We start from the raw sequence: 14,519 nt of genomic DNA on the forward strand, positions 1-14,519 counted from the left end.
ACAGACTGAGTTAATGCATGTTCAGTCCAGTGCTGTGGCCCGGCTATCTTCAGGTCACTACTGCTCAGGGTGAAGAATTAAGTCAGATAAACGTCCGCCCATATGTTCCGCCAAATATGTCCTTCTTATCTAGTGTACAATTAATAAATAGTCATAAAAATCAATTTGCACTGTGAAAAAAAACGCCCCTTTTTTTAGTTTGAGATGCCTTTTGTTGTCCACAATTGAGCAATGTCGATTCCCTGAAATGTTGGGTTGCATCCGTCCTCATCGACCGATAATAAAGTGAGTTCAAAACAGCCAGTACACTGAAAGTGACACCTTTCAAACCGTGTTTGTATTCTCCTGCATCAAAATAAGCGATCCCTGGACAATAATATCACACTTTGCCACTTGCCGTGTCTTCCTTTCTTTTTCCTTCTTTTTCTTCTATTTTGCCACAGTGGATCTAAAAGAATAAAACAACAGGCTTCCACACAAGAAGCCGAGCTCAACATTTCCAATGAGCATTTTAATTATCTGTCATCACCTGAGAAGGTGACGAGCGCAAAGCGGAGGAGTTGAGCTTTAAGAGAACAACAGAGGGGGACAACACAGGCATACACTTACATATGCAGTCACAAGCTTAATGTCACGTGTGAATATACTCCTGACATGCACTCTGACACGAACACACACACGACACAGCAACCTCCAGTCGCGGAGCGTGATGTACAGCACTCTGCGATTGTGCCATATAATCTCACTGCAGGCGTACGACGTGTGAATCTTTGTTCACGTGGATGAAGGTGTGGAGGTGTCTTCAAAGCAGAGCAAACAAAGGAGCGCCGTAACTATTATGCACCGTATCAGCCGGGGTACCTGCCGCCGCGGCGCCGCTCTCCTCCTCCTCCTCCTCCTCCTCCTCCTCCTGTGAAAATGTTGTTGTTGTTTTCTTCCTTCCGAGGGAGTGAAGCTGCATATCTGCTCAGAAACGTGTTGCCACTGTACCAAAACAAACAGGATAAATCTCGCCAGCAGAGGCAGTGGCGCAGAGACGAGGCTGACAACAGCCGCAGGAGCCAGCGGCTACACGCCGCACTCGGCCCAATCAGGCAGCCTTTTGAAAACATTTCCACTTTCATCCCGACGAACAGAGGGAGGGTGGGAGTCGGTTTTCTGATGGCATAGGAAACAAGGGTGGGGGGGGGGGACTAAAGAGAATAGGATAGTTTTCTTTATTATTATTTTTTTCTCCAAGTAGCCTTTAGGTGCAGAGGGATGTAGCATAGGAACAAACCACGGCGGAGCAGAGTGCGTAGGAGGCAGGGGCACAGGCTCTCTCAGAATAATGGACATAATTCATTGATGTCATCTAAGCCAAGGTGAACACTGGTTGTTTTTCATTTTTCCAGAGCCTTTATTACTATTTTTCTTTCTTTTTTAAATAAATAAATATATATATATATATATAAATATGTATATATATGTTTTTTTTCAAACAAATGTTTTCTCTTGAATGTTGCCATGTGGTTACTGAATGGCTGGCAATTAACAGCGTCTCTTGTTTGACCTTGACAAGGAAAACCACTTCAGCGCGTTCCTCGGTGAAAATAGACCAACCTAAGTGAAAACAAATCAGCGGCAAGTGCTGCGTGAAAAATTCAAAGTTCAAAGCCAACTCAGGTGGCCAATTGTCGCTCGGCAAAAGCCGACATGTTTTTTATCTTCACCAAACAATGGCGTATGATTATTATCTCTTGGTTCAAAGCCCAGCTATTCACGATCACAGTGGGAGATTCCTCCCTTTTGAAGTATCCTCTCTGCCAACACGAGAAAACGACGCACCTTTCAACCGGGAACAAAAATGTTTTTATCTCCAACTTAAAAAAATGTGTTTTACCACTACTTTCTCTTTCTCTGTCACACATCGCGCCCCGTTCAGGTTTCATCATACCATTTTTTTTTAAAGACGAGGGGATTGCAAAACTCAACTGCACTTGGGTTCATTAGGTTTTTTAAATTTTATTATATTACATCTGCTGTCTACACAGTCTAAAAAAACTAATAACAGACATGTTCCTATTGAACATAAAACATGCATTGTTACTATCACTGTTCTGTGTCATTTTAATAACTCACGTTCTACTGTTAGACCTTCATTCTTAGAAAATTTTCATTTTCAGTTGCGCAACGACAACGAAGCATCGAGAGTGAGTGACCTTCTTTTCTTCCTCTATGCATTTAAGGGTCTCGTACAGTAATTACCGGCCTTTTGCTCTTACAAAAAATAACTCTAGGTTCAAGGATAAGTATGTATTGTGAATAATTACATTTAAACCATTTTTGTGAGTTGTATTCCTGATTTCATATAAAAAGAGATTTGCTGAAAGTATTTAAACTAGCTGATAAGAGCAGGAGCTCTGGCTGAATGTTGTGCACAATGCGTTTGGACCATATATGCTTTCAAGTACAGTTTATCTGTTTCACGTTAAGTTCTGGGTTGGTCTCAGGGTATTTTTCCTTATTTGCCTTAGTTTTTCTGGACAGAACACATGAAATGACAAGCTCTAACAAACAACCCTGGATTTTCCCCACGGGGTTGTGCCAGCTTTTTCTGCCCAGACAATATGAAAAATGTTGAGGGCACAGTTCCTCAAACCACATGGTCCTTCAGTTGAAAAGCAACCACTGCGAAATGTGAGTCAGTGTGTCACCCCTCTGGCTGTAACATTTCCAAGCCATGTCGTGCATCATAACATAAACTGAAACCATCAACCACGTCAAGCTCCACGTTATAAGAGAGGCTGAATTTGCAAGGGAATGAAAACATGAAACACAGTGCAATTCCACATTTTACTCATTCAGTAAATGTCAGCGCTAGATTACAACATCTACTGCTCCGTTATAAGGTGTTACTAGTTTCTGTCAGAAAATAATTGTGGCTGTAATTCAGGGCGTTGTACAACTTGAGTCAGGGGATCTCAAGTGGCTGCTCGTGGTCCTGAGACCCAGAAACTTGCATATGGGGTTCCTGGGACGACAAATTGCCTCAGCCAATCAATGTCTGTGATGTCATCGCAAAGACAAATCCCTAAATGTAACCCTAACTGACCCCAGCCCCCATACGAAATGTCGGTGTCAGGGGCAACAGCCACTCGGCCAAATCCGTAGGGGCCTCCAAGTGTCAGTGATTTTTACATATTTCCATTCATTTGTGTCCCTGTGCTAAACTGGGGGAAAAAAATGACTTTAAATAGCTATTAACTGTCAGCCGCAATCGGCTCGTAACGGATCCAAATGCAACAATTCTGTTAGAATAACAGGGACTTTGAGAGAAAGTCTGACATGTGTAGGTAAAGGCCGTGTTTATAGGTCCCAGCCCCTCTGTGGTATCAATGTCTTCATCAGTGCAGGGAGGCTGAGCGAGAGGACTAGTGAACCTTGTCCGCCGCTCCACCCCAAATCCCTCAATCTCAGCAAGCTTTCCTAGTCAAATTAAACAATGTTCAAATTTAGCCCCTCCACCCTCCAGCAGCAGAAAGTTGACTTTCCTTCTTTCCCACCGGTGCAAAAAATGTAGAGTAACAAACTCGCTGTGAAAATAAAAATAAGGTTCGTGTGAGGAGATGAAAGAAAAACTCCGCCACATCTGGCAAGCAGACGGTCACAGGTTAAGGTAAACAGTGTCTCCTTTTATGGTAGTACTCCGAACCCTCAGCAGAATCAGAGGTATGATGTGGAACACCTTCAAAGGAGCGAGGGGCCGGCACATCTTGTTTCAATTTATCCTCTCGCTGGCAGACATGCTCTCTGGCCATAATATACTCCCACAAAGAGGATACCAGGCATACGCTTGTACAATCACGCATTGATAGTGAGCCACGCTCGGAAACGGGCACATTCTCAGACGCAAAAGCCTTTGTTTAAGAATGCGCTTCGTTCCACGCAGTCGCATATACAGTCGCATACCCAGACATTCAGATGTTCACAAACCTCTACATAGTTTCACCGTGACCTTCTGAGAAAACCAGGGCGGGAGCAGATTAATTAGTTCACGGCGAGCCCTGAAAAAGTAGCCGCATGCCAGGCCTGCATGTCAGCCTGTGCAACATCTGGCGGGGGGCATCTGGTGCCATACATCAAACCAGCGCCGCCGCGTTCCACCGCCCCGCGACACTGGATGTTGGCCTGATCAAACCAACTTCTAAAACTAACATTTGCTTTTTACAGCGAAGGGGAAAATGGGGGGGACTGAAGAACAGATGCAGAACAGGTTCTTGTGCCCTTTTGTCAAAGGTCACCGACAGGCCAGGCCATGCAACTGTACTTATATCTAGTTTTTCGGGGGAAATGTCGAAAGAGAGAAGAGGCGGAGCGCAGGAGTGCTTGTTCACCCAATTCTTTTTTTAAGTGTGTCTGTGTGTATATGTAAGCCACTCCAACCTTAGGCGTCCCAGCCTCCGAACCCCCAGCTGCTCCACGCACAACCCCCTTTGCCAAGGCCTTTGATGTGACGAGCTGAAATGTCACGAACCTACGAGCGCTCCAACCTCTTAGAAAGCTCTAATGAACAGGATGAAAACACATCCCCGAAATCAATGAGCAGCAGCAGCAGCAGCAGCAGCAGCAGCCCTCTAGCTGTCGCACTGATATCAGAGCGGGTCTGCCCGCCACGCTGGAGCTGCTGGAGAAAAACATGCTTCCCCTGTGATAATAGGTAGCAGGCGGCTGTAGGCTGTTAAACTGGGTCACTTAGTTGTGCATGCATCTATGGAGCTTTCTAAACATCCTCTCGTCTCCTCTCCTCTCGTCTCGTCTCCTCTCTTCACTCCTCGCCCGTTTTTGAAAAATGCTTACCCTCCAACAAGAGTACTCCTCCACAGCCCACCCCCCCATACACCTCTGATAAGAGTAACTACATTCTTCTCCAGTGATACCACCAAGTCTTACTGCAGCTGGTTATCCAGCACATTGTCTGACGGCCATGTTGTCATGCTCATAAAGCATCCTGACAGCCCTCTTTTGAGCGGAGCTGCCTATCTTGTCGGCTCTTTGTGTGTGTGTGTGTGTGTGTGTGTGTGTGTGTGTGTGTGTGTGTGTGTGTGTGTGTGTGTGTGTGTGTGTGTGTGTGTGTGTGGTATTTCATTATCATCCCATTGAGTTCCGGTCCTCTCGCTCTGTAATGAGAGGAAGAGAATTGTTACCTTTGCCGCATCGCTCTCTCTGCGCATGGTGCCACACTCGGCGGCGGAGTATAATTGAAAGATTTTGTGAGGGATCAATGAGATTAGGGATTTTTAGTTTATTCCTCTGTCGCTCTGGATTAGTGGTTCCTTTTTTTTTTATCTGCCTTGAGGAATAGCAGATCCAGCACCCACACGCACTCATTCGACACAAACACACACGCGGCGGCGGATACACAGACAAACATGCTGACAAGATGGCATGATGTTAAAAATGTAACAGCGAGGTGTTGAGGCTGCAAATGTGCCGAACAAACGGCGAGGTGTTTTCTGTTTTGAGAGGAATCACTGTTGATTGAGTCATCTTCCTGTCTTTGAACAATGTGCGCCCCCCCCCCCCCCCCCCCCCCACACACACACACACATTTTTTGTTTGTTTGCATCTGGTACATGGTTTTTGTGCACGTCATCATGCTATCATACTTGTGAGCATCTTTCTTTCTACGTGTATTAGCAAAAGCAGCTTCAGAGGAGATTGCTGGGGGGGGATTTTTCTCATGGACTGTGTTCCAAAAGTGGGGGTAGACTGAGACGTTTATAATGTAGGGAAAGCCCGCGGGGCTGCCTACAACTGCGGGTAAAAGGAGAGTTTGCTATTATTAACCTTGCCATGAATCCCGTCCTTCCACCCATCCACCAGTAATCCTAATAATCCAAGCTTGCACTCCTGCTTACCATCCCTCTGTAATAAGTGCCAGATGCGGATAGTACAGATAAACAGCAAACCTGTGTTTTTATCCAAGAAAAATAAAGCAGAGGGGCCCCGCTGGAATCCACATGCTGCGATGAAAGAATGCGAAAACACTGGTACACAGCAGAGAAACGCTCTCATCAATGAGAGAGGGAGAGACAACGGGCCTCATGCAAAAAAGGATTTGTTTTTAAGGTTGGTTTAGGAGAATTTGTGGCATTCACCGGTTCCCTTGCACTTTTCTCGCTGGTGAATGACGTCGACTTGTGGTCCAGACCTGTTTTACGAGTCATGGACAGAGTCTGCCTTTCTCCAAAACACTTGGGGGCACACACTCTAAATCAACTAGAATAAAAAACAGTAATAAAATTCTGTTCACCACAACATCATCATCATCATCATCATCATCATCATCAGGGCTTGCCAATTTCCTTTCTTTTCTTTTTTTAATTCTGGCACAACAACTTACATGCTACAGTTCAGTACGATTCTCTCACTCCGACAGCTGCCTCAGGGTTTTCATGCAGGCTGCGGTCCAGGCCAACAGCCTCTGTCAGACCCAGAGCTGTGGCAGCACCTTCTGCATTGGCTTACATTTTCTCATCTGCTGTCTGTGTGACTGGCACGTCCACGTGACTGCCACCAAGCTTCAGTCGTGCACTGCTCTGGCTGTGCGAGACGAATTTCAGCATCTCACTCCAAGTCATATTATTCCCTTTTTGTGTCGGCATGGCACTACTTTGCAGCTAATCACTCTGTTGTAATTGCGTCGAGATCCCTGACACGACTGCTCGCCGAGTTCAACTTGTGGTGTTTTTTTTATCCGCTCACTTCTCGAACCTCTGCGCTGTGAAGATGTTCTCTTGGATAGCATTTTTTTGTGCGTTCAACTTCCCCGCGAATGGAAGTGTATTAGAGTTTGTGGGCGTCGATTGCACTCATGAACACATGGCATTCATCATGTTGAAACAAGCAATTTACTTCAGTTTAAGAGGGTTTTGCGGAGTCTGACTTGGAAACACTTGCACGAGTAACCCTTGTAGAAAACAAAAGTTTTTTCCCGTGCACCAGGCCCAGACAGTGAGGCAAACAAAGAAGCTACCTGAACATAACCATTTGAGAAGGGAACTCAAAACAAAAAGCATATAAAAAAGCAGAACAATGATGTACAGTAGATTTGTTTTGCAGCTCAAAGGAACTGCTTTGGGGCTGCTGCACAACACAAAGTGATATACACCCATACAAAAAAACAGTGAGGGTCTGGTGTGAGAAGCAGCGGAGCACTGTTCAGAGACTGATCACTTCTGGTCTGTCTGGGCTTCGCAGAGCAGGGCAGCGGTGCCGGAGGTCCAAAGAGAAGAGATGGTGAGCGGAGGATTACGACTAACGTACAGTAAGGGATTTATCTGTTCATATAACCCACCAAGAGTCGGTGAATCATAATGCCAAGCACAGAATTCCTTCCGTTTTTGATTGACGCATCGATTGGATGAAATGAAAAGAATGAAATGCAACGTTGGGGGCTTTTAAAAGGGATGGACAACTAGGTGACTATTCAAGGCACCAATAAAAAAAGACAACACAGAACTATTTATTATTGAGTGTACATCTCACTAGAATGGTCTGAATGGTTTCCTTTGTCACTCCTGACGGTGACTCACTCTCATTGGTATGGTGAGTCCGTCTGACCCAGATGTAGGAATGCTTTGTTTCCCCTTTTCCTTTCAGCTTAAGAATATGCTGGCCCTGACTAATAGCCCCATCACAATACCACTAAAGTTTTTCTGTGGCCCCTGCACGGGCAACGTTTAATACTGTATTGTAATCTACCAGACATACCAACATTAAGTTGCGGCAATTTTTCATATCCTTTACTGATTCAAGGTCCAACTGTGCTTCGGAAGACATGCGAAGACTTCCAAGCTGTCGCGAGTGACGTACAATGTGGAGAGATAAGCATAAAGAATAAATGTACTTTTTAAAAAAAATGAGCTGAAGGCAACTTTGATTGTAACGGTGAAAAGGGTAATAGTGACAGTCGTGACAGCACTGTTGTCTTTGAAGATTAAATGCAGACGACTTAATAGTCCCGTGGCTAAATGTGTCCTTTTACACGTCGCGGCGCTGTAAGCAGCGGCCCTCAGCCGGCAGCGTGTTTAAGCAGCTACTGCGTCTTCGTTTGCCGCCTCCCCGCCTATCGGTGCTCTTCCACCGGAGACAGCAAAACAACCGGGACCAATGCCGGGGAGGAATCGATCATTGTAATGGTTTTTCCCCCTGTGGAAAGTGAATCCGGGGCAGGTGGCACATCCACCCCCATCATACACGGCGCAGCACTCCATCACCTCTGTCATGCTGAACTGCAGACTCCTCGTTCTGTCCAATCTCGTGGTCCTTCACCTCATCGCTCCAACCAACCGCTTTGCTCCTGATGCTTCCTCCGTCGACCGGTTCAGCTCCGGAGCTTCACTTTAACAAGTCGGGAGTCCTCTGCCCTTTTAATCACCCCTGCCGGTCAAACTAATAGCCGCTACCTTTACACATCAGCGGAATTGGCGAGGCAAAGAGGAAGGGAGACGTGCTTCCCCCGCAGCACAGTCTTATGCAAACTAGCCAGACCACTTGACCTTGTGTCAGTTGCAGGGTCAAAAATGTGGAAAATCCCCCCCCCCCCCTTATTTCTTGTAAACCTCATCTTCACATTTTGTTCATTAAAAGTTAGTTCTTTGTTCCTTTTTCCACACATGCAGCGTTTTGCACCGTCCGTCACTGATCAGTTTTAATTCAAGTCAAATTTGTTCAATCTCATCAAATAAGAACGTTTCTTCTGGTTGGTGTTTTCTAAAGCAGGTAATTAAAGTTGTTTGTCAGGAAATAGACACAAATAAATTCTAGGTTTTTAATTCTCTCTACTAGCATGTGTCAAACTCTAAATCAGATGTCCTCTTTTTCACGGGACCGACGTTAAAGAGAAAAAGAAATAAAACTCTGACGAATCGTGAGCAAACGTTGTCTTCTTTGTTGAGAGGCTGACTGTGGGGATGACCTGTTCCGATGGCATTTCCAAAGTACACACACTTCCTCATGTCTCACCCTCCTTTTCATGTTGAATAATGGTGGCCCCCATTAGGCAGAGATCTGTAATTGCATGAGTCAGACACACCAACAGCTTCTTCTTGTCTCTCTTTTTCAGTCTGCACGTCACACTGCTGAATACAGGGCAGGGCATCCTGCCAACATCAACTAAGTCCTGATTTTCTTTATCCGTTGCGTGCGTCTGTGTGTAATTGTGTGTATGTGCTCATTTCATGCCCATTTCTTATTTATTGATTTCTTTGTCTATTTGTCCTCAGTCCATTACAGCATTATTGCAATGATTGCCCTTTGGAATAAATCATGCTGGTGGGCTGTTAAGCAGTCAACCCACATACTGTACAATGAGGCATATCTCCAATACATATTGACGAGATTGTGATGGTTTATTAACACAATAAAGATAATTGTTATTGGTAATTGACCAAATAGATACAGCTAAATGGGTTCAACTCGCCTCACGGACACTGCAGGCGTGCTGAGATGATTTCTGTAAGCGGCAGTTTCAGTCACTTTTCGATGGGAAAACAAATGAGATCATTTGTACTTGAAAGCCTCTTTTGAATATTACAAATTACTTAATTACTTTACTTGTAAGTTGTTTGGGAGCTGCATATATATAGTGTTTTCCATTTTAAATGATTTAGCATTTCATTTTAATAATGTGGAATTGGACACAATATAGGGGAGACAATTTGAATAAATAACCACTAGTATTCTGCCGTAATATAACATTTGCATTGCAAATCATATTGTACATCATCACATACACATCTTTGCCATTTGCTAAATATCTTTACTGCATATTAGTCTTTTTTTTTTTCTTTCTCCAAACTAAAACGTTGTCTTCCCTTTATATCAGCTACATCACTTTTTTTCTACCATTATTACGCACGAGTGAACTAAATAAGTTGCCTGCGCACACGCGCCAAGGGGCTCAGTAGTTCCCCAACCGATCCGAACAGCTACGCACGATAAAAGTTGGATTAAACATTAATATGCTCTTTCAGAGTCTCTTGTAGTTTGTCAGTGCACCATGTTACATAATTGTCTCGTCTGTCATCAGGGTGGCACGGTGGTGCAGTGGTCGTGCCTGTGTGGGTTTCCTCCGGGTGCTCTGGCTCCCTCCCACAGTACAAAGACAAGCAGGTTAATTGGGGCAACCCGTAAATTGCCTGTAGGTGTGAATGTTTGTGTTGTCAGCCTTGTGACAGACTGGCGACCTGCCCAGGGTGCGCCCTGCTGCCTCTCGCCCAGTGTCAGCTGGGAGTGCCCCCCCCCCCCCCCCCCTCCCATCGACACTCAAAGGATACTGTCGGCAGGTAATAAAATGGCAAGTGCATGGTGTTCGTAAGAGCTCAATGCGACAACAACTTAAGAAAATGAAAGGAAAATCAAGAAAACACACGGCAAGTGGCAAAGGGGCCACAGCAGAACCGTTTCTAGTGATGAGCCCGATTCTTGTTTTCAGGGATATCGAAGTTATAATAATTAACCAAACAATCTTACAATGAGCTCATTTTCCAACAACATTGGCGAGTGCTCGACTTCAAAAGTCACAAAACGTTGAACAAACAATTGCATCCCAGCCCGGTCCATCACTTTGTTTTGCGTCCCCGGAAAACCCTTCCATCTGTGCCACCAGCAGCAAGTTTCTGAACTTGTTTGTGCTGCACTGTCGCAGATGTTTTCTATGTGTGTTTACTCGAGTTGCAATGGCGTTGAGCTCTCTGGGCCACCGTAGGATAGTCAATTTACCTACTCGGCGGTGCTAAGCTTTTACCTCCTCATATACCAAATCACCTTCTCCTGTGACGTTGTTCTTTCACCTTCCTGTCCCATATTAATATACTGAATCCCCCTTTGCAACATGACTCCTCTCCAGTAGAAGAAGTCCCATTTTACCCGCAGTTGGTAAAATGACAGTTCCTCGTCTGAAAGTAAAAATAAATTAATTAAAAAAACTGCTCTGTAGCTGCTTATGAATTATTAATGTAACTCTCTCTCTCACTTTTTTTTCTTGTTTCTCTCCTTTTTGGGGGGATAATTAAAATCTCAGGAGCCCTCTGACTTTGCTGGGGGATTAATCTCCCATGGCACATCTCCATCTGCAGCCCGTATCGTCATCCATCACTCTCTGCATTAGCCCCCAGCCGCGCGACTGTCTGCCCAGCCCGGGCCCAGCACTCCGCATAGGGCCACACTTGGGGAAACAAGTGGGAGAACAGACAGAGCAACGAGAAAGTACCAGAAAGAAGGAACGGAGGTGTGTGTGTGTGTGTGTGTTGGGGGGGGGGGCAGCAGCGATAAATCTTAATATTTCACATCAATTTTATTTTGCAGAGCTGATTTGAGCCTCATTTTCCCTCAAATGGCCTTCTCCGCTGAGATCTGATTGATACTAATAGCTTCTACAGCGGTTACATTTAGGAAGGGTAAGAGTTTTTTTTATTGGCACCGACAGTTAGTAGTCAGTGTGGCACCAAGTAGGATTGTAAATTTGGCACTCTTTCATGTAATGTGACTCCTGAGGGTGGTTGGGCTCAGAGCATTTGATACACCGCTGCTGTCCATCTCCACTTCCCCTGTGCATCTCCAATACTAATGAGATGAGTAATTTCTTAAATGGCATAAACAGACACGGAATGCGGCGAGTTTCTCCTGGTGTGGCAGACTTAATTAGTTTGACAATTTGTTTGACAGGTGGCCAAAAGACTTCTTTTTTTTTACAGCGCATTAAAAAATAGTCATGTTAGAATTCTTGTTAATTCTGCTGGAGTAATGACACTCAAACCAAGCAGAAAGTTTTATGACACTCACAATAACATTGCACAATGGCAGTAGGATACTGTAAAGTATAGGTTTGGTTAATATATGTGTATAGGTCTCGACTGAGATCTGCAACCGGACAGTATATCTACAATGAACGGTGTAATATGACAGCAGCCAGTCACGGAGACTCATGGCTTTATAACTCTCCCGGGCTCTGGATTGGAAACGCCCCCGCCCACTAAATAGCCAAGTATTTGGCTGCCGCGAAGCCCAGGTGATTTAACGGGCCCTGGGCTCCAGCATGCAAGAGATTGTTGATCCAATTTAGGCCATGCTCAATCAACCTGATCCTACACGGGACGCACGCGGAGGCTGGGTACCGCAGTGGGTGCAGGAATGGAATGCTCAACAAAGCAGCTTTTAAAGGTCATGTTTTATGCTGCCGCCATGGCTACACGATCCTTATGGAGGGGCGCCGTTTGCAAGTATGTAAATTCATCACAAACCTCCATGACTCAACGGTGATTTATGCCGTGAACCGGAGGGGCGTCACTTTTAACTCCGAGTGGGATTGTAAAATGCAACGTGGCGTCTCCAAGGTCCTGTTTGCAGATTCTGCAATCTAAGAAGTTGAGAAGTCTCCTTTTTGTTTCACTGTTTTTCATTGTACATCCACTGTTTACATGCTAACACCGTGAATTGTCACAAATGCACACACCGACATGCACGCGTCAACAAGTTTTCCTCCTCCCCTTCAAACATCTTCATCTTTCACGTGGGGAGCACGGTGTCATGCTTTTGCCTCTGCCGTACAGGAAGCCAATTATATTATCAGCATGGGACCTCCGCTTGACATCGCATGTCCTGATGGTATAATGAAATAAAAGAGGTTTCACACACATCCTCCCACTGTGTCCTTGACGTCTGGAAATGTCTACTTTGCAGTTTCTGTAATTTGGGTGAGAGGTGTATTTTCTAAGACACCGTGGACGTTGAACGTTTTCCACAGGGGGACGGGCAACCCTGTCTCCCCTCCCAAGGGGGGGACAACGTACCAAAGGGGTATTCCACAGTTTGAAACTTGCTTTTGGTTTCACTGAATACGCATTGAACCTCCTTCAGATCATTATCGTACATAGGAAATAATCATTATGTGAGTTTACTGTACTGTTACTGCTTATTACGACACGGGCCTTGTTTTTCAAAGTTCTGGTCATGGTCACAGAGTAGAAAGCCGAAATGTGGAAAGAAGAAGTTTGACTGCTAAGAATCTAGATGAAGATGGAAATTTGTAGGTTATAATAACACATCTCCCCATTATTGTGCTAGTCATGTTTCATATCATTTTAAACAGAATATTTTTTTGTTTTTCTACTGCTGTTTGCAGAAAACGATTTGAAGACATCACCTCAGGTTGTGGAAATGGTAATGGCCTTTTTTTTTTAAAACTGTCATTTGACATTTAATAGACCATTCACTTGATGGCGTAATCAAAGAAAAAGAAATGAATTGTTAGTAGCAGCCCTAGTTTATTCATCATGTCTGATTTCCACCTCATGTCTTTTTACACAAATCCTCTGCAATTAAAGCACAATGTAATAATCATCGACATGGAAACTGTTGACTGCAATTGGCAGCGATGGCGGGAATTTTATCGACTGTTGGGGGGGCACCAAGTCGAACATGCGAACTTTAACAGCAGTCAGGAATGTTTGTTGTAAATGCTTTAAATGCTGCAATAAAATGTGCCAAGCAGCGCTTGATGCTGGGGTCTAAAACAGGCTTGTTATAATGAGATCTCCCACCAACAAACAGATGTGGTGAACCAGCATTCTGTGAAGTTGACATCTGTAGATAATTGGATGGTGTAAGCTATTGTGGCAAACACATTTTGGGCCCCTGTTCCTCAGTGAGAAGTCATTATCAATGTTTATGTAAATAGCTTTGCCACACAAGGCTGCATGTGTTCCCGGACCGGAGGGGGGTTCGGCTCACTGTGTTCTGCTTCCCATTTCTCGGTCACGGCTGCATTGTGGTACTTGGATTTTTTTTTTTTCGAAGTCTTGAACACCCGAACAATCTGCTGTGAATTTTGCCACTTCCTTTTCACACTTGCATCCATGCACTGATTAGACGCACCAGCTGTCAATCAAGCTGTATCCACGCTACGGTGCTTTGTCCTCCATTTCTTCTCTAAATGAGACCCGGTTTAAAATGAACTTCATGCTGTAATGGAAAAATAATTGAAACTAGAGATTGAGACCATAGTCTCCTCAGGAAAATGTTTGCTGACGTTATAAATCAAGTGAGGAGTAGAGTCATTTTCTTATAGACTTTTATAGGAACTGACTTATTTTTGCAAACAGGGAGTCGCCCTCTGCTGGCGATCAAGAGAATACAGGTTTCAGGCACTTGCCCTGTTGGCTTCATTTTTCCGGACTTACATTTTATGTACAGTCTATAGTTTGAAACCAAATGCAGTATAAAAACCGTAAAATACAGTTCAAGAGAAATCAGAAGTCATGTAAAATCTTGAAAGGCTCGTCAATAAAAGTATGCTTTCAGAAGGGATTTAATAGAGAGTTTTGCCCAACTTTTACCCAGTGGTATGCTTGAAAAAAATATTTGAGCTATGTTATATGGGAATATAAATAAGAATATCATGAAGCATTTGGGTCTGAAGGTTTCTCCTGTGGAGAACTTCTTCATGAAGCATGAATGTAAAAAAAAAAAAATCC

The sequence above is a fragment of the Scophthalmus maximus genome, chromosome 5, assembly GCF_022379125.1.
Source record: "Scophthalmus maximus strain ysfricsl-2021 chromosome 5, ASM2237912v1, whole genome shotgun sequence".
NCBI classification, from domain to species: domain Eukaryota; kingdom Metazoa; phylum Chordata; class Actinopteri; order Pleuronectiformes; family Scophthalmidae; genus Scophthalmus; species Scophthalmus maximus.